The 26,873-nt window shown below is 39.9% G+C and overlaps 1 pseudogene; it reads right to left on the bottom strand.

Moving 5' to 3' along the window:
* Positions 1 to 4,241: 4,241 nt before the first annotated feature.
* Positions 4,242 to 26,106, bottom strand: LOC135964887 (fatty acyl-CoA reductase 2-like; annotated as a pseudogene).
* Between the last annotated feature and the right edge of the window lie 767 nt (positions 26,107 to 26,873).

Here is a 26,873-nt window from a genome sequence, read left to right as displayed (position 1 = left end):
CACAATAGCTTCAAAGAGAATAAAATACCTAGGATCCAACTTACAAGGATGTAAACAACTTCTTCAAGAAGAACTACAAACCACTGCTCAGTGAAATAAAAGAGGACACAAACAAATGGAAGAACATACCATGCTCATGGATAGGAAGAATCAATATTGTGAAATGACCATACTGCCCAAGGTAATTTATAGATTCAATGCCATCCCCATTAAGCTACCAATGAGTTTCTTCACAGAATTAGAAAAAAACTGCTTTAAAGTTCATATGGAACCAAAAAAGACCCTGTATTGCCAAGACAATCCTAAGTCAAAAGAACAAAGCTGGAGGCATCATGCTACCTGACTTCAAACTCTACTACAAGGCTACAGTAACCAAAACAGCATGGTACTGGTACCAAAACAGATATATAGACCAATGGAACAGAACAGAGCCCTCAGAAATAATACCACACATCTATAGCCATCTGATCTTTGACAAACCTGACAAAAACAAGAAATGGGGAAAGGATTCCCTATTTAATAAATGGTGCTGGGAAAATTGGATAGCCATAAGTAGAAAGCTGAAACTGGATCCTTTCCTTACTCCTTATACGAAAATTAATTCAAGATGGATTAGACACTTAAATGTTAGACCTAATACCATAAAAATGCTAGAAGAAAATCTAGTTAATACCATTCAGGACATAGGCATGTGCAAGGACTTCATGTCTAAAACACCAAAAGCAATGGCAACAAAAGCCAAAATTGACAAATGGGATCTGATTAAACTAAAGAGCTTCTACACAGTCAAAGAAACTACCATCAGAGTGAACAGCCAACCTACAGAATGGGAGAAAATTTTTGCAATCTACTCATCTGACAAAGGGCTAATATCCAGAACCTATGAAGAACTCAAGCAAATTTACAAGAAATAAACAACCCCATCAAAAAGTGGGCGAAGGATATGAACAGACACTTCTCAAAAGAAGACATTTATGCAGCCAACTGACATATGAAAAAATGCTCATCATCACTCGCCATCAGAGAAATGCAAATCAAACCCACAATGAGATACCATCTCACACCAGTTAGAATGGCAATCATTAAAAAATCAGGAAACAACAGGTACTGGAGAGGATGTGGAGAAATAGGAACACTTTTACACTGTTGGTGGGACTGTAAACTAGCTCAACCATTGTGGAAAACAGTGTGGCGATTCCTCAAGGATGTAGAACTAGAAATAGTATTCGACCCAGCCATCCCATTACTGGGTATATACCCAAAGGATTATAAGTCATGCTGCTATAAAGACACATGCACATGTATGTTTATTGCGGCACTATTCACAATAGCAAAGACTTGGAATTAACCCAAATGTCCATCAGTGACAGACTGGATTAAGAAAATGTGGCACATATACACCATGGAATACTATGCAGCCATAAAAAAGGATGAGTTCCTGTCCTTTGTAGGGACATGGATGCAGCTGGCAACCATCATTCTCAGCAAACTATCGCAAGAGCAGAAAACCAAATACCACATGTTCTCACTCATAGGTGGGAATTGAACAATGAGATCACTTGGACACAGGAAGGGGAGCATCACACACTGGGTCCTATTGTGGGGAGGGGGTAGGGGATAGGGATAGCTTTAGGAGATATACCTAATGTAAATGACGAGTTAATGTGTGCAGCACACCAACATGGCACATATGTACACATGTAAGAAACCTGCACATTGTGCACATGTACCCTAGAACTTAAAGTATAATAAATATATATATATATATATATTCTTAGGTTTAGAGAGAAAAAAGCTTATTAACTATTAATTAAATCATATAAGTAAATGCATTCAAATCCTCTATTCATAATTATTATTATTTAATTGATCTGAGAAAAAATTGACTAGTATATGAAAATCACTAAATTTTTTTTGTTATTTTCTTACAGTTCTAATAGTTTTTGCTTTATATATTTTCAATCTGTATTAGACCATCATATTCTTATTGGGAAATATGTCTTTTCTCAATGATTCATTTTAATTGTATCAGATTCCTATGATCTTAATAAATATTTTTCACTTAAAAAAAATCACAAGATTATGCAAATGAATCTTCATATTCAGTCCGTCAATGAAATATAATACTAGTTTCAATGTCTTTTTTCCAAAAGCCTAATTTTCAAGTGAAAGCTTTAGATCTTTGAAAGTAATAGAATTAAAGATAAAGATGGAAAGATAAATAATTCATTTCAGCAGTTTTCTGAGAAATACCACATTTTCCAAAATATATATATTTTATAAGAAATGGTTTCTCTTTAGGCTATTAGAATATCAATCTTCTACAATAGGCCAATTTTCAAAGCACTAGGCCTACGTTCACTTAATCAGTCTCATGAAGCAAAACTTGAATTAAGATATTCCATTTAATTTAGTCCACATATTTATCAAGCAAAGAAACTATCAAACAAATACTCTTTCTTGCCGAAGTTCTTGGGATTTCCACGGTGCTTAATGTGTATTGTTTTCAATTGTGAGGTCAAACAACACACATCTTGAGCCATTGTATATGTTACCTGGGTAAAAAAACTAAATTAATCTTTTCAAATATCTAATGGAATCCCAGGCATAGTGATTTATTAAAATATTAAATTAAATTTTAAGAGAAAATTAATCACTAATAATGAAATGAGTTGATTTTCTAAGAAAAGCAAGTATGGAATTAAGGAATCATTAGCAGACTCAAAACCATTACAACATTTAAAAGCAATCAACATTACAATTCTTAGGGTGTGTTTTAAATTCCTCATAACCTAAACATATACATTCATTAATTATTCACTTGCCATGATCAACAATGAAAGATGAGTTAGAAAAACCAGAGGCTTTAATTCAAAAATGACAATCTTTGGTACTGCAGCAAGGAAATAACTAGCTGGTGAAATTAATGACTCCATCTGGCTTTATCTCGGCAATGTTCTGATATACATGCAATGAACAACTTCACATTGTTTGATGTTGTTAATTCTTTACAGCCATCTCTATGGCTGGTCATAATACATAAGGTCAATCCGAAATGATCATATTATGAAACATAAATCACTTCACATGCCTTATCTGGAAAATGTGCTTGTACTTACTTGCACCATCTCAAGTTCCAAGAGCCAAAAATATATACATGCTCATGAAGGAGAATTTCCTTTCTGATTTTAGAACAGTCTGAAAATGGGGGGAAAAAATGAAAAAGAAGGGGGAGCTTACAAATAACAAAAATGTATATCCCAAATGAAAATTAGAATTTCTATGGAACGAGTAGCAGTAACAATAGTAGACAAAAGATAGAATGTAGATGTTAAGAAGATGTCTACAAGGGAAGCACAAGACTCCACAGGCTCTTGCTACTAAAACATAGACTCAAGGTTTACCATCTGTAATATTCTGCTGCCAAGTACATCTATGCCACTAGTACTGTCTAAAATGAGGATATATATTAAGAAATCACCAAAAAGGACTGCATAGCAGAAACTTTTCTGATATCAAGGGATCAACCTAACTACAATTATATACAGGTGCCAATTTCCTCTGGAGTAAACTAGCACACTGGGCCTCATGTACCAGTTAGATAATCCAAACCAGCCCTTATTACATAACTTATCTAAAATATTGGACTCTACATTTTGGCTCTGCAGAACTGAGAGAAGAAATGTATAAATAGGATAGTGATATTGCCTTTGTCTATGAGAATTCTTGAGTCTAATAAAAAAAGTCTGGGAAAAATCTAACTCCATGATTACACTTGGGCACATAGGTGATTAATATGAATGAAGTAACAACCATAAATACAATCATAACCACAAGAACAACAGTAATTCAAATTTTTTCACTTCACAGATGTTCTTAGAATGCTTTATTGGTATCTTGCAGGTGCTGTCCCCAAGCCTCAGGTGTCATTCCATAATCTCAGTTGATGCAAAGGCAAACACCACACTCTCCTCTGTTCAATGTCTGCCATCCCTGTCTTTTTGGCCTCTGACTCTTCCCTATACTACTATCTGTGCACTTGAGATCTTCACTGACATAGCTGGGCTCTGTATTTATTGATAAGAATATCTCCTTTCTCTTAGACTAGGCATGACCAAAAGGTTAATCTGGGTTCAAAGATCAATGACAATGACCACTCAGTTTTCATTCAAGATCAATTTTATTTATTGTACAAACAAACATGGGTTACATTCCAGACAAACAGATATAAGTGAGTAGACTTATGCCCTGGTGCCTCCTTGGCCCTTCACAGGATGCAAAACAAATCCTGCCAGCAGGAAGTGGCAGTTTGCAGAGGTGGCAGGTGGCAGAAGTGGCTGGTTGTTCTTTGAGCTGGCTTGGACTTGTCTGGCATGCACAGGCCCTGGCACAGCAAAACATTCAGGGAATAAGAGTGTTGCACAAAAGATTTTACCAACTTTGTCACATTAAGCAGCATTCAAGGATTTGCTGACCACCACTTAAGCAAATTTTGTGTTATGCTATAGCAGTGAACTTACTTGTTCTATTTCTAAACAAAACATTGGGTTCACACACAGGCCTGGACAAAGCTTCTCACTTCTGGACTATTTACTGATCTTCTTATTCTCAAAGAAAGCAAGATGAATGATGCGTCATACCATGGCTATGGCGTGTGACTCTTCTAGACCTGGATAGTTAGTGTCCCAATATTTAACTGATTTTGAGGGGGACTGAAAATATGCCATCAGTTCTTCCTTCTATCATCCCCATCACTACCATACACATAATGACATAATCATGTCACAGTATGTCCTCAGAATCATTATTTCTAGCTTAGTGTATACTAAGGCTTTATATCTAGGTCAGTCCATTGTACCTGTGTCTCCTCTACACCCTCCTTCACCATGCCTACCTTGAGGAATTCAGCAAGTGATCATTCACACAAGTTAAGGATTTTAGCTTTCTCTGCCATAAAGATTATTGCTAAAATACATACCATACAACAAACCAACTCATTTCCCACAAATCTTATTGTCTGACTTCTCGCAGAATACATAATGACTTTTATTGTGTCTCTTCCTTCCGTGTTTCTCTTTCCTAACTGAACTTTGTTCTTTATCCAGGCCTTCTTCCAATCCTGACACATTTTAAAACCTTTAGCATTTCTGCCTATAATATTCGGGTGTTCTTCTTTTCCTATCTTTACTTAATAAGTCCCACACAAATATTTTCCCCATAATCACAATGTTTTCTTTTCCCTTTGCTCAAGAACTGAGTTATGAGCTCCAAATGAGGTCTGAAAAAATTTGGATAAACTCTACATTGGCTAAGTTTTAGTCATTTGCACTGCTAATAAAGATGACAATTCAACATGCTGAAGACAACTTCCTCCTTCATAAAGGGGCTAACACAGAGGGCAATACTGTTCATGCTTCTGATTCTTGATCACAAGAATTGCTTTAGGCAATTACAATAATGTCTCCTCTGACACATATTATTATTCAAGTGAGACAGAGAAAGAATATGTCCTATGTCACACAGCCAGGTGGTGACAGCTGACGTAGCATCAGCACACTGTGTTCCCTCTAATTTCTTCATTCATCTCTAGGTGGCAGTAAATCTGGTCCTGAATACTGACTTTGACATTCTGCTTTATCCACATCCTTCCTGTCACTTCCTTTGAGACTACTTCAGATTCTTCCCTTAGCTTCTATTTCTCCATTTGTAAAATTGGGTTGATGAGGATATCTTCCTTCAGTAGCTTTGACAATAAAAATGGGATCATCACGCATCCTCCTTAGCCCCATGAGTAAGCTCCCAGTAAGTGAGGTTGCCATCATTATTGTATATTTAAGGTGATCTACCCATTTGAAAAACCCTAGTCACAGAGCCTCAGTTGCTTTTCTTTTTGGGTGAATGATCACTTGCTGAGTTCATCAAGCAAGCTCTTTAACATTTACCTTCCTTTATTATGCTGGAGCATTTCTAATGTAGGAGGCTTTTGTGGCTTCTCACTATGACTGCTTTGTTTGTTCAAAACTTATACAGGCTGAGTATCCTTTATCTGAAATGCTTGGGTCAGAAGTGTTTTGAGTTTCAACTGTTTTCAGATTTTGGAATATTTGCTTATATGTAATGAGATATCTTGGGAATGGGACCCACATCTAAACACAAAATTCATTTACGTTTCATACACACTTAGCCATATACATGTAACCTGAAGGTAATCTTTAAACAATATTTTAAATACTTTTATGCATGAAACTAAGTTTTGAATGTGTTTTGACTGTGACCCATCACATGAGGTAAGATGTGTGGAATTTTCCACTTGTGGCATCATGTCAGCACTCAGAACATTTTGGATTTTGGAGAATTTCAGATTTTGGATTTTCAGAGTAGGTGTGTTCAATTTGTATATATGGGTCAGATTCAGTTGTCTCCTTTAATCCTTGGCTGAAGGAAGCACTAAAGACTTTGGGGCCTCAATCTCCCATATGCAGTGACACTCTCAAAGCCATTGACTCAGCTTCTCACCTGAGTTTCCTTCCAGTAAGCCACAGATAGAAGTCATAGATGATGGTAGGGGCCTGGTGGCTGATGGCATTCCAGTACTGGGTTGTGAAGTTGCTGGTGGTGAAATCAGCATATGGCCTCCTAAAAGCTCTCTCAAATGGAATTGGAATTTCAAAGGTTGGCAAGACCTGGAATCCTGGGGAAAAAAAGAGAGAGAGTGTTAGAGGAGAATAGGAGGATATAAACCATCATAGTGGAAGGTATTTGTAATGGGTCACAGCAATAAAGACAAAGGATTTGCTGTGTAGAGTCAAGAATCAATTTCTGAGAACAATATAAACATTTTTATGCTAAGCAAGTGGTTATCTGCAAAATGAAACAATGTGAATGGGTTAAGAATTGGATCCTTTATTTGAAACATCTACTCTAAAACAAATTCCTGGGGAAATGCACGTAGTCATATAAGGGAGTACTGTTCAGAAAAAACATAAATCTGCATTTAATTCTAAGGTTATCTAGTCTATTCTGAAAGCCCCAAGGCAGAGGCTAGAAACTTTATTTCCCTGGCTGGACCATTACTTTCAGAACCATTTAGAAAGTTTCTTAACATTTTATTTCAATCTTTATTAAAAGTTTAACTAAAAAATTCTAAAGGCAATATTTTCTTGTGTTAGTTTACTTTCAATATTTCTCTGGGAATATGGCAGACTCAGTTGTCCACTCTGCTATCCAGGGTTTTATTCATAATAGTGTCTTTTTATAGAGTAAGCTTAATTAAGAACTTTTTACATACATTTGTGAATTCAGTAGTTCTTTCAAAAAGATATTCATTTGAATTCAATTTTATTTAAGGTATGTAGGTTTTTGCAAAGCATATGCCTAAGCTCATTATTCAATTATGATGTCAGTTATTACAGTAATATGATTATTGCCCTACTTTAAAAATGCCAGCTAAAAATCTATCTGAAAAATATAGCTCCTCTTCAGAGAAGATTCTCAAGAATCATCTGGTCCATAGGGATTTATACTTTAAAAAGATGGTGGTAAATTAAAAAGTTATGTACAGGTTGATAGCATAAGAGATTCTGATCTCCACACTGACATTCTGATCTATATATCCATATACTTGTTCAACGTTTCCAATTGGAGGTGTAATAGACATTCACATTTAACAGCTCTAAAGTGGGCCTTCTGATACACCCACTACTAATGACCCCCTTCCCAATGCGTACACAAACTTGCTGTTTCACCAATCTTCTACCTCTGACCAAATGGTAATTCAATTTGTTTAGTAGTTCAGCCAAAAACTTTGGGGTTATCCTTGATTCTTCTCTTTAACAACCCACACACAATTGAACAAAATCTATCAGCTCTCTGTTTGAAAAATACCCAGAATCATAATTTCCACCTGCTATCTCTCTGATCAAAACCACTACTGTAGCCTGGAATGTTGCAATACTGTCCAAAGTGGTCTCTGCCACTACCCCTGTATCCCCAGTCGGACCTCCATGTAGCCGCCAGAGTGATTCTTCTAAAATGTAACTCAGAGTATATTACAGGAACTTCTCCATTCAGAGCCCTTCAATGGAATCTCTTCTCATTTAGAGGCAAAGCCATGGTCTGCAAGGCCTTGCACTCTCTGCATCCTCTCTCTCTGCCCACCACTCTGACTTCATCTCTTACCGCTCTCCCTCTCAGTGCTTCTGCTGCGGCCATACTGGCCTCCTTGCTGTCCTTGAATATGATTAAAGAACTTTAGCACTTACTGTTTCTTCAACTTGGAATATTTCATCCACATGTCCTTCTGATTTGCCCTCTCATTTATTTCAGGTCTCTACTAAGAAGACACCTTATCGGAGAGACTTTCTTTGGCCATCACATATCAAATAGCAGCCTTCCCACAACACTATTTACTTCTTTAATCTCCTTTATTTTTCTGCACTCAACCATATCTGATGTATATTTCTCCTAAGATTTAAATACCAGAATGAAATTTTGTGTGCATTGTTTGAACTTATACGGTACCTTAAAGAGTGGCTGACTCAGTGACTAATAAACAGTTTTTGACTAAATGAACGAATAAATATCTCAGCAACATACAATTACTTTCCTTTTCCTAAATCTATGTCAATCCTTCCTTTAGTCATTTCAAATATATTTATTTAGCATTTAACACTTGCCAGGCACTGTGGTAGATGCTGAGGTAAAAAAAATTACATATGACATATTCCTTGTCTTTAAAGAATTGGCAATCTGGTGGGAGATGTGGACAATTCATGATTACAATACTTTGCCTGAGTATTCTGCTAGAGGCCAGGACAGTAAGCTCTGGAGGAATACAAAAGAAGCATCTAGCTCTGTCTGGGTGCCAGGAAGGGGAGGGGTGGGGCTGGGTTAGGAAGGCTTTCTGAGAAAGCTGTCCATATGGTGATCGCAGGCGTTTACTAAAATGTTCACTGTTCTAACCACTGTATGAAGCACTTTATCTCCCTACATTCTCCGAAGAGCTCCCTAGAATAGAATAATTATTATTCTCATTCACAGATAAAAAAATTGATATACAGGGAGAAACTGAGAGACTTTTTCAAACTGATACAACTAATAAGCAGTGGAATCTACTGAATGGTGGGACGCATCCCAGCATATAACAGCTATGTGAGCACGGATTTCTGTTTAGTGATACATCCTCAGCACCAAGAATAATGCCTATTTAATGAATACAGGAGTGAGTGAATGAGCTAGGATTTGAATCCAAGTCTATCAGATCCCAAAGCCCAAGACTTTTAACCATGAAGCTACGGTCTTTCTGATGTGATGGACAAGTAGAAACTCATGCACATGTAGAAAATGTAATTTGGCAATTGAAAACTGCACTCTACATCCTCATAGGTCAAAGAAGAAATTCAAATGAAAACTTTTTAAGGATTAGAGAATAATGATAACATAAACATTATACAATAAAATGTGTGGGATACAGCCAAAGTGGCATTTGAGGGAAATACAAGCCATGAATGCATGTATTAGACAAGCCGAATATTTGTGGGCTATATTTCTAAGTTAAAGAGAAGAAAAACATAATCAAAGAAAACAGGAGGAAGGGGAAAAAAAGAGATAAGGCAATACATCTATGCAACAGAAAACACAGCAGCGTAATAAAGAGTCAATAGGCTGGGCTCAGTGGCTCATGCCTGTAATCCCAGCACTTTTGGAGACCGAGGTGGGTGGATCACCTGAGGTCGGGAGTTCGAGACCAGCCTGACCAACATGGAGAAACCCCATCTCTACTAAAAACACAAAATTAGCCAGGCGTGGTGGCGCATGTCTGTAATCCCAGCTACTCTACTCAGGAGGTTGAGGCAGGCGAACTGCTTGAACCCAGGAGGCAAGGTTGTGGTGAGCCAAGATCATGCCATTGTACTCCAACCTGGGCAACAAGAGTGAGACTCCATCAAAAAAGAAAAGAAAGAGAAGAAAAGAGAAAAGAAGAGAAGAGAAGAGAAGAGAAGAGAAGAGAAGAGAAGAGAAGAGAAGAGAAGAGAAGAGAAGAGAAGTCAATAAAGCCAGAAGTAGTTGGTCCTTTGAAAAAAAGAAATAAAGTAGACCCTTTAGAGACTAGCTAAGAAAAGACACACAAATATTATGAATTAAAACAGAAGCATAATTACAGATATAGTTTAGGACAAAAATATTAATATAATATGAAAACAATGTAAATACATTTTAAAACAGATAAAATCTTAGAAAAAGAGACAAATATAACTAAAACTGATTCCAGCAGAAAATGAAGCCTGCAAAATTCTTTAACTATTAAAGACTGAAGCAATAAAAAATGTTCTCACCAAAAATTATAAATCCAGATAATTTAAAGGTGCTTTTCCCAAGTTTTGGAGAAACAGATTACTCCACTATTACACTTTCACTCCACTAAGCATTTTCAGAGAATAGAAAAAACAAGGGAACTATATGATTAGCAAATTGAATTAAACAAAATATAAAAAAAGATAATACGGCATGACCAAGTTGGGTTTATCCTAAAAATGGCAGGAGAGTTTAATATTTGAAGTCTTCTGCTTAAAATTAGCAGCAAGACAACAATATGCACTATTGCCATTTGTATTCACCATTATAGTAGAAGTTCAACAAGAAGGCTGGGCGTGGTGGCTCATGCCTGTAATCCCAGCACTTTGAGAGGCCAAGGCAGGCAGATCATGAGATCAGGAGATCGAGACCATCCTGGCTAACATGGTGAAACCCTGTCTCTACTAAAAATACAAAAAATTAGCCAGGTGTGGTGGCAGACGCCTGTAGTCCCAGCTACTCAGGAGGCTGAGGCAGGAGAATGGCGTGAATGAACCCAGGAGGCAGAGCTTGCATTGAGCCGAGATGGTGCCATCAACAAGAAAAATAAAGACCTAAGGCTTGAAAAAATGGGGATAATACTGGTATTTTTGCAGATTAAGTAACTGTCTACATAGGAAATCAAGAGGAAATTTTATACAATTTCTAGCAATAAGTTTAGCAAGATAGCTGAATATAAGGTCAATATACAAAAATCAATTGCATTTGACATCATCCACAAACAATTAAAAAATATATTTTTACAAAAGACATTTAAATTAGTAAAAAAAAAAAAAAAAAAAAAAAAAAAAAAAGCATCAATTACCTAGGCCCTAGGTATAAATCTGATAAAAGATGCTTAAGACCTATATGCAGGAGATTAAAAACTCTTCTTAAGGGACACTAAAGGAGACAATTCTATGGAGAGATAGCCCATGTTCACCCACCCAGCTATCACTCCTTGTAATATCACTGAGACTATATATGCTCAACCTCCTGTTAACATGGCTACTGCTCCTAGTAGGAAGCATTTTTATCCCTCCTAAGAGTCCCCGATAGGAAACACAAATGAGTTTAATTTGAATGCAACATCAAATTAATTAGTAATAGCTTCCAGAAATGCTGTGTTAGAAGGGAATCCAGAACAGAGCCTTGGCACAGGGATAACCAATGTCATATCAGCCTACAATGTTTGCTATAGGTGTGAGAAACTGTAGAGCCACAGTGTCCAGCTGTCCTGCAATAGAACTCTCAGTGTGGTACCATGGCTTCCCATTGGAATATGAAGAGCCAGTGTCATCTATGTAACAGGGACAGAAGGGGTGTGTTCGCAGGTACTAAGAAATCCTACAGAATAGCAAAATTCCCTATTTTTATCTTCTGCCATCATTAGATGTTTAAGTTGTACTCAAATTGATTTCCATGGTTTTTGTACATTGAACAGATTAAATCCCTTACCTTCAGACAAATTAATCATTTGTATAGTACAGGGTTTCTCAAAGAGCATTTCCCCAAGTATCAAGAATCATCTAGATGCTTATTAAAAATATAGTTTCCTCAGCATCACCCAAGACCTTGGTCCCAGGGTCTAAGGAATCTGGATGTTGTTTTATTCTCCCATAGTGATTCCTATTCACTTTTACAAATCACCAGTAGAGTAGTTAATGCACACCCAAGAGAGGCAAGTTGCATAAATTAATGGTCAGTATTACAGACGCAATCAGGAAGGAATAAGATCACTCGACTTTTCTAAGTCCCATTGGTCACTGATCATGTCACATTCTCAGTGATGTATCAAGAAGGGAAGGGGTGTGTACAGGACCCACTGCCCCAGCAGGGAGGAGTATTTCAGCATTTTATCACTGAGATTCTTTATAACTGCCAACTTTTGCTTTATTTCATCACTGTTTTTTAAAATCTTTATAACCAATGGACCCCCTACTGCTTACAATCATGTATGTGTTCCCAATGACTCCTTTCCTTGGTAACCACAGTACCTTCTAGTTAATTACCACAGATTTACAATTTCTCATTATTTTGTCTCTTTATGTACTTTCTGTCTTTCTCCCCATGTAGGCTCTAAGCTCCATGACACACTTTGTCTATTTTTTCTCTGTGTCAGACACTAGTAATTATGCAGATACATGGCTAAAGTACTTACCCATTTTGCCCCAATTGCAGGGATTGAGGTTACCAGATGAACAGTGGTAGACTAACATTGACTTAGGTCTGGAAAATGAAATAAAAATTAAATAAATACAACAGAATGGAAAACTAATGAAAGAAAAATAAGGGAGACAGAGTTGTTTCCATAATTCATCTGATTAAGGCAACCTATGCAAGAAGGCTTCTGTATTTTTTTCTTTCTTTGGGTTAATAAGCAAACTGGAAGAAGAGTAGCAAAAGGCTGTGTGTGGGGGGGTGCGTGTGTGTGTGAAAGACATGTGTTAAATAGGAGTGACATATTATGAAGCACATATGTGTGAGTTCACATAAGAAAAATTTAATTCTGTTTACCACTTACTAACGCAGCCAAATGTATGAACAACCTGTTTTTCTTTTTTTCCTTTGTACCAGGAAACTTCCCCACACATAGTGATTGAACACTTTTGGCATTAACCAGAGTTCAACTAAAAAAAAATATTCTCTCATTTCATCCAGTTCTATCTCCTTTGCCCTAAAAAAGAAGGCTGAATGTTAAACTACCAATAGAAAGAAAAGCCTTTTGGTTATCAAGAATTTTTTGGTTAAGTGATTTAAATGTTTTATTACTTTGTGAATAGCCAAGTACTAAACTGTATTTTGAAAACAACTCAACATATATATGATGGCATATTAGGAACTCTATAAAATATTGAAATGAACACCCTCTCACATTTGGGGTCTTATACAATGAAATGCCTATATTTGGAAAATGTGCCTAATAGATGAACCCTCCCTCTCATGAAATCTTTGAAAGCCCACTTGAGCATCCACACCTGTGAACTGCAGCACACCATCCTCCAGCTAGCGGGAGATTGATGGCTGTATCAACCGGAATTGGAATTTAGTCTGCCACAGCCATTGGAGTAGTTTTTATGGCCAGAAGAAACCCTTTCCCAGCCTGCACAGGAAAAAGAACATAAAATGTGAAACCAGGTCTTAAGTAACAACTGGGGCTAAAGTATGTATCATCAAACTGATTATACTAGTGCAATAAGTGAAGACAGCTAACATCGATCCATCGCGTACCAGGTTCCTACACTAAGTCTGACTTCGTCAGCCTATCCTAGCTTCTCAGCCAAGGTCACCTTCAGCATTTTCTTGAACTACTAGTGTTCCTCATGTTCCTTTAGGGAATAAAATTCCTCATATTTGTGAGAGGTTAATAAACTTAGTTAATTACCAAACACCAAGAATACACCTTCACATTTTAAAAATTAATTAATAAGACGTTAAGAATTAAGGTTACACAAATTTCCCATTAATGTTTACCATTTCCTTGATGATTTTGTTTTCTGCTAGGGTTTATTAACCCACAAGCAATAGTAGGCACTGAAAGTTTAAGAAATTTTATTTGAAAAAAAATTAATTGGTGAAATTCCACAATTAATAAGACAAAAACTTTTTTGGCTTAGAAAAATGGTCTTATTATTTACTTTTTATTCAGAATCTCAGTTCACCTCACAGATCACTAATGTTATATAGATACAGGAGTTGGGAATTATTTACATTAATAATTTGTTGAGTTTATGGAGTTGATTCTTTCTGCTTTGCATGTTTCCCACTTTGATTTGAAATGATTAGCACTTTCTTACCTTACTCAATTCTCTTTTCTTATAACTAGCTCCCCTTCTTTTGGACGTAAGAAACCAATTTAGAACATTTTTTAAAATGTAAATAAATATGCATCTTTGCATATAATGAAAACCGCTTTGGGATCATGTTAAAATAATGATGTTCTAAGTCACCAAACGTTCACCCCAACTGAACTTTTTTAGGAGAAAGAGTTGAAGGCAGGTGGGAAACAGAAAGAAAGGGGCTGCTGGAAAAATCTGAAGTTCGAAGGAAGGTCTTTGTCACTATCATAATTCATCGTTTTATATTTGTATTTTAATTCATGTTGAATCTAGCTCTGGGAGGAATAGAGACAGAGTCTGAAGCGCAGTTCAAATCCCTAATAAGATTTAAACTCATTTAGATCACTGATTTCCTACTCACTGTACAAAAAAGTAAAGTGGCATTTAGGCCCTAAATGCCTCAGTGTGAGCTGTGAACCCCACAGCTCTACCGGATCCATCTGGACTTCAGGGAGATGCGCACTAAGGGCTGTTTACCTAGAGGAGCCACGTTTCTCCTTGTAAGACATTATTGAAAAGGCCTTGCTGGCACATGTGTACCCATGTAACAAACCTGCACGTTGTACACATGTACCCTAGAACTTATAGTAATAATAATAAAAGAAAAGGCCTTGCCTATATTCACTGGTGTTTGTATTTGAAAAATTTGCTCCAATATTGGTAGTTCTCTTTCTTGTATTCATTAAGAATTTTTGATGTATACCTGCTTTCCATACACACACGTAAACTCGTATGTGTTTTATAATAACGAATTTAATAATCTTTGAAGATATTATTTTTACTGCATCCTCAATTCACTGCACTAATTCACGCAATTATAAACTGCAGAAAGGAGGAAATACCCCCATCTTGCGATAAACAAAGCAAAATCCTTGGCAGAACCATGCCCCCCTGCCCGCGCCCCGACCAGCCCACCTGGGCAGCCACTCACCGGTGTGAGTCGTCCTAGCTCCCGGCCATGTGGCCAAGTGAATCCATCCTGCCGTCCGTCTCCACTTTCGCCAGCCCGTACCGTGAGCACCGCCTGCAGGAGGGCTGACCCCGCACGAGGGGCACCCACTAGTACCTCAGCACGTGGCGTGCGGGACTTCATTTGGTCCACATGGCTGGACGGCCTGGGGCCGAGGACACCCCGAAGCCCCGCGACCCCGCCGTCTGCGTCCTGCTATCCAAACACTGCACGCAGCTGCCCTATGGCACCCCAGTGAATGGCCTGGTGTGGGTCCCAGCTGCTGCGACCGGAGCTGGACCCGCCGCGGATGGCCCGCCGGTTTCTTTTCTTTTCTTTTTTGATGGAACCTTGCTCTGTCGCCCAGGCTGGAGTGCAGTGGCGTGATCTCCGCTCACTGCAAGCTCCGCCTCCTGGGTTCACGCCATTCGCCTGCCTCAGCCTCCCAAGTAGCTTGGACTACAGGCGCCCGCCACCTCACCCGGCTAGTGTGTGTGTGTGTGTGTGTGTGTGTGTGTGTTTGTGTTTTTACGGTGTGTGTGCGTGTTTTTTTTTTTTTTTTTTTTTTTTACGGTTTCACCGCGTTAGCCAGGATGGTCTCGATCTCCCGACCCCGTGATCCGCCCGCCTCAGCCTCCCAAAGTGCTAGGATTACAGGCCTGAGCCACCGCGCCTGGCCTGCTAAACCGCTTTCTACTGGCGCTGCCGAGCTGCCTGGTCAAGGCCCGGCCCCCTGAAGCGGACAGCGGCGGCCAGGACGGCGCACCCGGGTTCACCCATGGACCTCGCGGCCTCAAACACGAGGGCGCCCCGGGCCGGCGGCTTCATGCATGCGAAGTCCCGGGTCCCCCCTGCCGCCCCCGACACCCGCCCCTCAGCCCCTACTGGCCCGCGCCCCTCCTGCCCGCTGCCCTTCCGTGGCGCTGGCTTAGGACACCCAACCCGGCCTTTATGAGGCGCCCCCCAGCTCCCGGCTCCCCAACCCCCACCCCTGCCCGTTTTCGGTAGCTTTGGCGCCGCCGCCACAGCCCTGGGCCTAGGCCTGGCACCCCCAGTCGCCCGCGGTCTCCTCGTGGTGGCGCTGGCGTCCCGGCTGGAGCTGCTGGAGGCCAAGCCCAAGAGTGGCGGCCGCTCCTGGCCTGGGAAAGGCACCACCATGTATGCCTGTGAGGCTAGGGCAAGCCCCACAGCAAGAGATCTCACCCGAAGGCACATCCGCGCAGCACACAAGTGACAAGCCGAACCACTGCCACTGGGATGGATGCAGCGGGAAGCTGCTCACTCAGACAAGCTATGGCTCTGCCACCCAAAGCACAGGGGCCACTGGCCATTTCAGGGCCACTGGTGCCACCGCGCCTTCTCGCGCTCCGCCCACCTTGCCCTGTACAGGAAGCGGCACATGCAGCCCAGACGCCCCCGCCCACCTGCGCAAGGCCCCCTCCCAAACTGTGACCGGTATTTATTGCACCCAGAGAAGCGGGCAGGGCACAGTGTGGCTACAGAGGGTCTGAAGACGACGCCACCGCCCCAGCCCCCATCTGTGACTTAAGGCCAGGTGGGAAAAGACCACTATTTGCCTTGACGAGTTCTGTTTCTCAAAATGGTGCAATAATTAAGTGGCATCTTCCCTCCCACCCCACCAGGTCATAAGGCTTGATGTCCTATGAGAAATAAGGGCCTTAACTGGTACTGTCTGTGACATTTTTTATAATATTGTACAAAACTGTGACAAATATTGCATTACTGTATATAGAGCGGCAGGTGGGCATTTTTTGGGCTACTTGCTTCATTTTTATAAGACTTTTGCTGGTTTTATTTTTAAGTTTAAAAAAGTTTTTTTTTTTTTTTTTTTTTTTTTTGAGACGGAATCTTGTTTTGTCGCCCAGGCTGGAGTGCAGTGGCCAGATCTCAGCTCACTGCAAGCTCCGCCTCCCGGGTTCACGCCATTCTCCTGCCTCAGCCTCCCGAGTAGCTGGGACTACAGGCGCCCGCCACCTCGCCCGGCTAGTTTTTTGTATTTTTTAGTAGAGACGGGGTTTCACCATGTTAGCCAGGATGGTCTCGATCTCCTGACCTCGTGATCCGCCCGTCTCGGCCTCCCAAAGTGCTGGGATTACAGGCTTGAGCCACCGCGCCCGGCAAAAGTTTTTTTTTTTTTTAAAAAAAGAAAAAAGAAAAATCCTTAATTCTCAAAGACTTTTCAAAATAGAACTCTTAAATAGTAATTGATAGCGCTTTACCTGTTTTCCTGATAAAAAAATTCTAAAAGAATAAAAATAATTTCATCCTGCCTTCATATTATAACCAGAATAGTTGAAATAATATGCTTCAATTGATAGTAAAGTAGCATTTACGTTTTTGGATCAATGAAGCTAAGCCAGCACTAAGAATTCTGTTACTATTCCTCCACTACATTTCAGAGTTATTTCTTCATCCCTATACATACCGTAATAGTGAGTCGGCTAGGTCCATTTAGATTATCAACCCAACCCTAAAAGAAAGAAGATTTCCATTGGTTACACATTTTAGAAAATTGTTGTTATCTTGGAACATCTGCAGTCTAATCTCAATAAATTTCAAACAAGGGCACTGAGACCCCAGCTAATAGAACTATCTAATTCAGTATTATTAAGATCCCAAAGATCAATGGCAAAGCATTGGCTATTTTGTGCACTTTGTCCAATAATTAAAATTTGGCCAGGATTGTTGTTCATAGCAGGAGCCATGAATGGTTTTGCAGCGTTTTGTGACATCTTAAGGGCTACGGTGGACCTTGTCCTTATATCATGATCTGCTAAGCAATTCGCCAACCATACTTCTCCACCTCAGTCCTGATTTTAGCCTCCTTAGGAGAACATTGAAAACATGATTGGTAATAATGTGTGTTGACTTGCTTAAAGATGTTACAGGAAAGATTATGCTTAAGAGTAGTTAGAGGGAAATGTCTTTTTGAGTTTGTTTCCTAAGCCCCAAGCCATTCAGCTGACCTTATTATGTCTCTTTACCTTACAGTATAAAAGTTGAAATGTGTATAATGGGAGACAAGAGATATGGGAGGAGAAGATGAAGGGACTAATATTAATTGAGCCTTTTCAGTAGGGACCCGCCTTTTACTAGAGTCTGAGCACTCCTCTCCTCATACATTGTCTCATTAAACCAACTCTCCAAAGTAGTATCTGTCCTGTTTTATGGAAAGAACAACTCAAAAATGTCGCATTGCCAGTAAGTGGTGGAACTGGAATTTATCTGCCCCCAAAGCTTCACAGACCTGCTTTGAAGAAGACAGTATAATTCAAAGTACTTTCAGAAGGACACAGCAGTATACTGAGGTTAAAAAAAATTACTATTCCCAAACTGAGATCCTTCTGTGAGCTTTGTAACTCTTGTTTACCCTGGCAGTTAGTTGCAATACTATCAAGTTGGCCATCAAGAACATTCTGGTCTGTTTAAGCTATAGTGGGAAAGCCAAGATATAAAAACATCACCCATGGGAATTTTGAGACTAGAGTAGTTAGAAGCTAATTTAAGATCTCCATCCAACTCTAAGATAGTCAGGGTAACTGCCAGAAAGAGCCTCATGATCCCAAAGTGGGATTTTGCCCTAGTATAATGGGTTCATATTTGATTGGCTGCATTTAGCTATAAATCCTGAGGAGAAGAAGAAAGACATCAGAAAATAATTGGGCTAGAAAAACCTTAGTTTGAAAGCAAAACACAGAATCCAGGTAAGTGGGCTTACTGGGAAAGGCTTATGCCACGTTGCTCCCACAATGGAGGGCCTTATGATGGTGATGGTTAGGCTCCTGCTCTCCTGCTGCACCACCATTTCTCCCAAGGCCTTGGTGTAGGTGTAAGTATTGGGCCAATCTCCGATCCGCTTGGGTGTGATCTCGTCAATAACAGCGTTGTCTGTACATAAAAGGTAGTCAGAGTAAAATGAATTCTAGCAACATGTGTTAGACAATAGACCAAAAGGAAAATGTGAGACACAGTCAAACAAAACTTCCACCCTTTAGCCATGGTTCTGGAATTCAGAACAGTCACATGATACCAAGTTTGAGTGCATACCTGCTTAAAGCATACATGAGCTCTTTTCACTGCTAAGCCCAATCTTATCAGTCAAATCCTGTGCCCTCCCATCCAGACAGGTAGGTAGATAGATGGATAGAATCAATAGCAATGCCACTTTATTACTACTACTAGTGTAGGGCTATTAGTACTACTTTATTAGTACTACTTTAGTGCTACTTTTACTTTACCAGTAGTGATTATTCTGTAGTAGTACTAATTTGAGGTAATTACATACAACCTCTTTACTTCCTCTCCAACAAGCTCATAAGTACATTCATTGCACACATTTTTGAGTCCCAGTCATTCTCCCAGTAGTGTGCTGGATGCTGTGTTCAGGGAGTTTGAGCCTCTCATCCAAGGTGTTTCAGTGGCAGCCCTGTTCAGTGTTGTCCCATAGAAACCCAGTGCAGTGATCCTGAAGACTTTAGCTTTACATTTTAAAAATTTCATTCAAGGCAAATCAAATCAAAGTGACTACTTTTGGCAGACTGACGATCTGTTTTACCAATACTATGTAATGCATTTTGAAGGTCTGTTTAGAGCCTGTGATAATAACTTGGTAATTATTTCCAGAGATTTTCAACGAATTCTGAAGTCTGCCAAGTGGGGTGATTATAGCACTCTGAAACAGCTTCAAAATCATGAATATTGAATACTCCTACTTTCAAGATGACATGTATCATGAATAACTGAGTTACCATAGCATCAGCCTAATCTCTCTTAAAAATATGTCAGAACCAGCCGGGCACAGTGGCTCACACCTGTAATCCCAGCACTTTGGGAGGCCACGGCGGGCAGATCATGAGGTCGGGAGATTGAGACCATTCTAGCCAACGTGGTGAAACCCCGTCTCTACTAAAAATACAAAAATTAGCTGGGCATGGTGGTGTGTGCCCATAATCCCAGCTATTCAGGAGGCTGAGGCAGGAGAATCACTTGAACCAGGGAGCAGAGGTTGCAGTGAGCTGAGATTGTGCCACTGCACTCCAGCCTGGTGACAGAGCAAGACTCCATCTCAAAAAAAAAAAGTCAGAACCATTTGATTGATAACCCCAAAATCTATTTACAGCTCTCTAAGAGAGCAAAAAAATTAGTCAATTAAATATGTAACATTTATTCTAGCTCAGATCTATGTGGTTAAATTATTAATATAACATAGCTTTTTAAAAATTAAGCTGTTGGAATATGCTAGTGTGATTTTGCTGATGAATGTGGTACATTTATTTCTATTTTATACAACAGAACATAACTATACTATTTCGATTGTAGAAAATCTTCAGTGTTACCACCTTGCTGACATGACAAATTTTTGAACAACTAACATGTTCATGAGGTTAAGACTTATTCAGAATCACAATTCTCAGTATTAATCCTCATTTGATCCTGGGGGAGAACTTGGGCATTGACCATTATGTTTCCATTTTTCTTGCTTTGCTTCTGAGTGTTGAGTGTGTTCTGGATACTCAAATGCCTTTTCATTTAAATTGAATAGAGAAAGATTGAGAGGTTCTAGAATTAAAAACAACTTAAACTACACAGAAATATCAAGGATATTTTAATTATATGGTCACCTAGCGGCTGGGAAAGAGTGTAGGATGCTGCAGACACCTCTCCATCTTCACAATAATCCTACCTCATTCCATTTCTGGGTCAACAGTGGATTGACTGACCTAAGACTATTTTCCCTCAACTGCAAGAATAGAGAGTTTATAAAAACCAGGTCTTGAGGGAATACAGCTTCATTTCAATACAGCTGTAAAGAAAAAATTCCTAGAAAACATCAGAGCCCAACAATGTGCTGGGATTGTATGTCACATGGCTAGTATCGGTTGCTGTCATTAATGTTGGGGTACATGGAAAGGATAATACTTGCAGGAATGGGAGCCTCATAAAGCTTAGTGAGTTTGCTGGTATTAGAAAATGTTGGGGTTTTTTTGTTGTTGTTCTTGTTGTTTGTTGTTTGTTGTTTGTTGTTTGTTGTTGTTGTTGCTGTTTTGAAACGAGGCCTCACTCTTGTCACCCAGGCTGGAGTGCAGTGGTGAAATCTCATCTCACTGCAATCTCCACTTCCCAGGTTCAAGCAATTCTCCTGCCTCAGCCTCCTGAGTAGCTGGGATTACAGGCGCCCACCAGCACACCCGGCTAATTTTTGTACTTTTAGTAGAGACGGGGTTTCACCATGTTGGCCAGGCTAGTCTCGAACTCCTGACCTTAGGTAAGCTGCCCGCCTTGGCCTCCCAAAGTGCTGGGATTACAGGCATGAAAAAATTTTGGTTTCATAGATTTCTAACAATGCACATGGAAGAAATTTTAATATTCTATAGATGGCTTACCTCTGCTACTCTTAGCTACACCTGTATTCCACTGTTTTATCTTATTCTAATTCTACTTGTGAAAATGGCAATAATTATATTCATTGTAAATTTTCAGGCTATTATGAGGGTAAACAGAAATATTCACAACTGCATTTAAGCTCTTTGATAAAACAAAATGAGCCAATAAACCTAAGGCGTTCCCATTTTTAAATAAAACAACCGGAGAACATCATATGTCTGCATAGGTAATAGTTGGTTTTAAAATGTCATTTCTGGCCACATGTAGTAGCTCAAACCTGTAATCCCAGCAGTTTGAGAGGCCAAGGAAGGAGGATCGCTTGAGTCCAAGAGTTTGAGACCAGCCTGGGCAACATAATAAGACCCAGTCTCTACAAAAAAAGTTTTAAAGATTAGTTGGGCATGGTGGTGTGCACCTGTAGTCCCAGCTACTCAGGAGGCTGAGGCAGGAGGATTGCTTGAGCCTGGGAGTTGAAGGCTGCAGGGAGCTATAATTGCATCACCATACTCCAGCCTGGGTGACAGAGTGAGACCCTGTCTCAAAATGAATGAGTGAATGAATGAATGAATGAATGAATGAATGAAACAAATAAAAATAAAGTATCATTTGTAATACAGCCAAAGAGATCATCTGCTAGCTCATTGAGCCACTTCCAAGGTTCAGACAGGAGATTAGTGTAAACATGCACATGCACTGGTTGGGCAATGCCCTTCTCAGGACTTTCACTCAACTCAGGGTTGCTGCTGTTATTCTCAATTTATTTTAAACACAGTAAATAAGTTAGTATGGATAAAAAACACTATGTAAACCAAAATACATGTCTGAAATTAATCTAAATGTTCTTCAGTACACTCAGGAAGATATTTTGACCCATGGATCTCAAATGCTAAACTTGAATTGCTTCAGAAGAAGCACAAAGTCATTGAAAATTTCAGAAAGCAATATGTGTATATTTACATGTGTACACACATAGACACATACACAGTTTCTTCTAAAGATGACTCTCAATTTTGGTTTCAAACTTATTGAATCAACATGATGATATCATTAATAGTTACATTATTTATGCATTTATGGATTGAAATACCAAGAAGCATACGTACTTCCCCTCCCCCATGTTCCAATTTTCTTATGCAACAAGTTGGCAAGCCTAGACGTTCATCAGGAAATCTGTTAGAGAGTAAGTACTGGACACACTGTCTTATGATAACATTTGCTCTCTTTCTCCAGTCGGGATTATATAATTCACTTGACTGTTGTAGTTATCAAGTTGCATTTGCTTATGTGTCTGTCTCCCCATTGGACAGTGAATCCAGGAGAGTAGGGATTATGATTTTTATCTCTGTGTCTAATCATTTTTCTGCCCCCAGGAGCCAGCTGCCTTATTCAGTAAACGGATGCTCTTCGACACTGTAATCTTGATTGGTCAATTTCTGTACTATATAAGGTTTTGGGAAGCAGAGATGGACAATGATGAGACAGAGTGGATGAACTCAAAAGAAGATGAGGTTGTAGGGAGAATGCAGGAAAGGAAGGAAGGGGGTATCTTTGTAGAGCAGGTAGCAAAATTGGAAGTCAAAGTGTCCAGTGGCAGTGGTGATAAGTGTTGACCAACCTCAGTTTGATGAAGGTGGCGGGAAAGTCAATTTAAACTTTTCACTGGGAAGCAAGGTATTTCTGAGTCTAATGCTTATGGAGAATTGGCCTCTGTATTTCCCTCCAGACTTTTATGAAGCACCCAGCCTGGCCCAAACATAAGCCAGATGCTGAATGGCCTGCCAATGGCCTGCCTATGTGAAAACTATTCAGTTTGATTAAGAAAAATTTCATCATATTCTGGTTTGTATATTAAGCCTGCTAACATCAAAGTACACAGAATTTTCATTTTTATGTCAGCTACTTAGCTGTCATTTTGAAGCGGTGCAATTATTAAATTAAATTAAATCACAGGCTGGGCACAATGGCTCACGCCTGTAATCCCAACACTTTGGCCGAGGTCAGGAGTTGGAGACCAGCCTCGCCAACATGGCGAAATCCTATCTCTACTAAAAATAAAAAATTAGTCAGGCATGGTGGTGGGCACCTGTAATCCCAGCTACTCAGGAGGCTGATGCAGGAGAATCGCTTGAACCCAGGAGGAGGCAGAGGTTGCAGTGAGCTGAGATCATGCATTGCACTCCAGCCTGGGCAACAAGAGCAAGACTCAATCTCAAACAAACAAACAAAAAGCACAAGTGCTAGCATCAGCTTTCACCATTCCCCTAGAAGAGATCAGCTTTTTTGGTGTTAACAACGTGTTCTATAGCACGAAGGCAAGACTACTGTCCACCGTCTGACCTCCTTTCATATCTCCCAGAGGGCTGTGATGAGGGCCACTGCTGCTGGCTGTGGGGGTCTTCATTCCCCTGCCTCTCACCCCTGTACCCTCAGGGCACATGAACCTTTCCTTTTTTACATGGCAGACTAGCTGTGGCTTCTGGTGGCCATGTCGCTTCAGAAGTGTGGTTTTTAGTAGGTACAGATATACTAGGATCTGTCATTCAATTAAAGCTTCTAGGAACTGAAAGACAGCAGGAGATAAAGAGAGCAGGAGAAAGAGGAAGCATGGTTATTAGAAGATAAATGATCTTCATTTCAAATGAAGACTGCTCAGTGAAAAATCTCCTTAAGGCACTATTTCCCAAACTTGCCTGTTCATGAGTGTGAATTACACAGGGACCCTGGGAAAAATCCAGGTCCCTTGGTGCCATTTTAGAACCACTAAATACATCTGCAGAGGTAAGAGTCTGGATAATCTGTGTTTTCAACATGCCCTGGAAATTCCAACAGTCAGGGAAATTAGGGAATCACTAATTTAAAAGAAGTTCGCTCCATCAACTTAAGTCATTAAGATTTGAATATATCAGGATTAGCTCTCAAAAACACATGGCTTCTTGGAGTAAAAATTTCACTAGAATTGAATTTTAAAATTATTAAACCCCCTAATGCTATCCCTCCCCTAGCGCCCCACCCACTGACAGGTTCCAGTGTGTGATGTTCCCCTCCCTGTGCCCATTTGTTCTCATTGTTCAACTCCCACTTACCAGTGAGAACATGTGGTGTTTGGTTTTCTGTTCCTGTGTTAGTTTGCTGAGAATGATGGCTTCCAGCTTCATCCATGTCCTGCAAAGGACATGAACTCATGCTTTTGTATGGCTGCAGAGTATTCCATGGTATATATGTGCCACATTTTCTTTACCCAGTCTATCACTGATGGGGATTTGGGTTGGTTCCAAGTCTTTGCTATTGGGAACAGTGCTGCAATAAACATACGTGCACATGTGTCTTTTAGTAGAATGATTTATAATCCTTTGGGTATATACCCAGTAATGGGATTGCTGGGTCAAATTGTATTTCTGGTTCTAGATCCTTGAGGAATCGCCACACTGTCTTGCACAACGGTTGAACTCATTCACACTCCCACCAACAGCGTGAAAGCGTTCCTATTTCTCCACATCCTAATGTAGCACCGAATGTCGATGACAGGTTGATGGGTGCAGCAAACTACCCTGTCCTGTGTATACCTATGTAACAAACATGCACATTCTCCACATATGTCCCAGAACTTAAAAGTATAATAATAATAAAAAAGATTGAAAATTTAAAATGCTAATACAAAATTAGGCTTTAATTATTTGCAGAAAACATTGTATTTTCAATGTGAAAAACGAAGGGTTATTGCATGTATTATCAATAAAGTTACATAGTTTCTCATAAAAATAACATTAAAAATGGAAAATTCTAAAAGAAAAATAACTAAATTCCTTTAGGACTATTTAAATATGTATCTGTCAATTTTAACATGAAAATTATCTTACATTTATACATCCCACATTCTAATAAGGACTAATTGACATGAATTATGATCAGTAAAGAAATACGTGTATGCGTGTCTGTATACTTATAGGTATATATCTGTTCCTGTAAAAATATCTCTTTTAGAGTCAGAAAATCTGTTTGGTCCCAGTTCTCACTAAAGATACTTAATAAACTCAATAAACTTTACTCTTAATGAGGTAAGAATGAGAACACAGGCGCCAGCAATGAGCTGGGGTTCCTCTGGCACAGGCTTCAGAGATCCTACCTTTAACATCCTCCTTTCATTCATTTGAGCCTGATAAGAGAGGAGTCTCTTGGGAGAGGAACAAGTATACACCTTGGGATCAGACAGCCCATGGTCAAAGTTGAACTCCACCACTGTTCAGCTGTGTGACTTTAGGCAAGTGACTTTCCCTCTCTGATCCTCATGATCATTTTTGGTAAAAACAGCACAGTGACAGGTCTATGAAGATTGGAGGAGCTGAAATAAAAATGTGTGTCTTAGTTTGAGTTTCCTGGAAGTAGATCCTGAGGCAAAGATTCAAGTATAAAAATTTTATCTGGAGATGACTCTAGGACAGCAATTATGCTGCCAGTTCTTCCTTAGGGTACTAATTGCAGGAAACACTAGTACAGGAGTGGAGAACTGAAACAGGAATGGAATGCAGCAGTTAAAGGGACCTTCATCAAGAAAGTTTCCACTGTGGTCAGTCAGGACTCAGCCCTGCCGGGTACCTCTGAGACACAGCATAGAACATGTGTCTCAGAGTCATCCTACTCAGAGCAAGGGAGTTTGGGTATTTATCCACTCTTACCTACCAGTCACTTCTCAGGGCTTCTTCCAAGGGCATGATTCCTCCAGAATGCCCTGCCTGCACTGCAAGAATGAGACCTGGAGGGTCAACGGCAAGGGCCCTGACAGCACTTCCAGCAATGAGCACAGCCTGGGGTGGAGAATTTCAGTCCCTCAGTGACCCCAACACACACACACACACACACACACACACACACACACACACACACACACACACACACACATTCCCTCTCTCTCTCTCTCTATTGCTCTCTCCCCCTCTCTCTCTCTCATGCACACACACATTCTTTCTCTCCCTCTTCTCTCTCACACACATTCTTTCTCTCTCTCTCTCTCTCTCCCTCTGACACACACACACACACACCACACTCCAACACCAACACAGGGTATATGTACATACACACACATGCATACATGACTGTTACCCACTCAGATCCTGGTGAATCCATGGGATAGAAGATAAGGTGGGAATCAGAGGGAAGAGCAAAATTAAGGGGAGTGAAGGTCTTGGGAACAAAATGCAAATGCAGTCAGAAAATCAAGAGGGAAGAGGAGCGGTCTGGACACCAAATGCCTGCTGGTGGTACCTGCTCTACACACACTGTCAGTCATTCCCCAAGCAGCCTCGTAGGGTAGAAGGAATTCCCCTCAACTTACAGATGGCAGAAATGTAGTT

This window comes from Macaca fascicularis, chromosome 9 (genome assembly GCF_037993035.2).
Source record: "Macaca fascicularis isolate 582-1 chromosome 9, T2T-MFA8v1.1".
NCBI lineage: Eukaryota > Metazoa > Chordata > Mammalia > Primates > Cercopithecidae > Macaca > Macaca fascicularis.
Note: the sequence above shows the minus strand (reverse complement) of the source record. Positions and strands in the feature narration are given on the sequence as shown.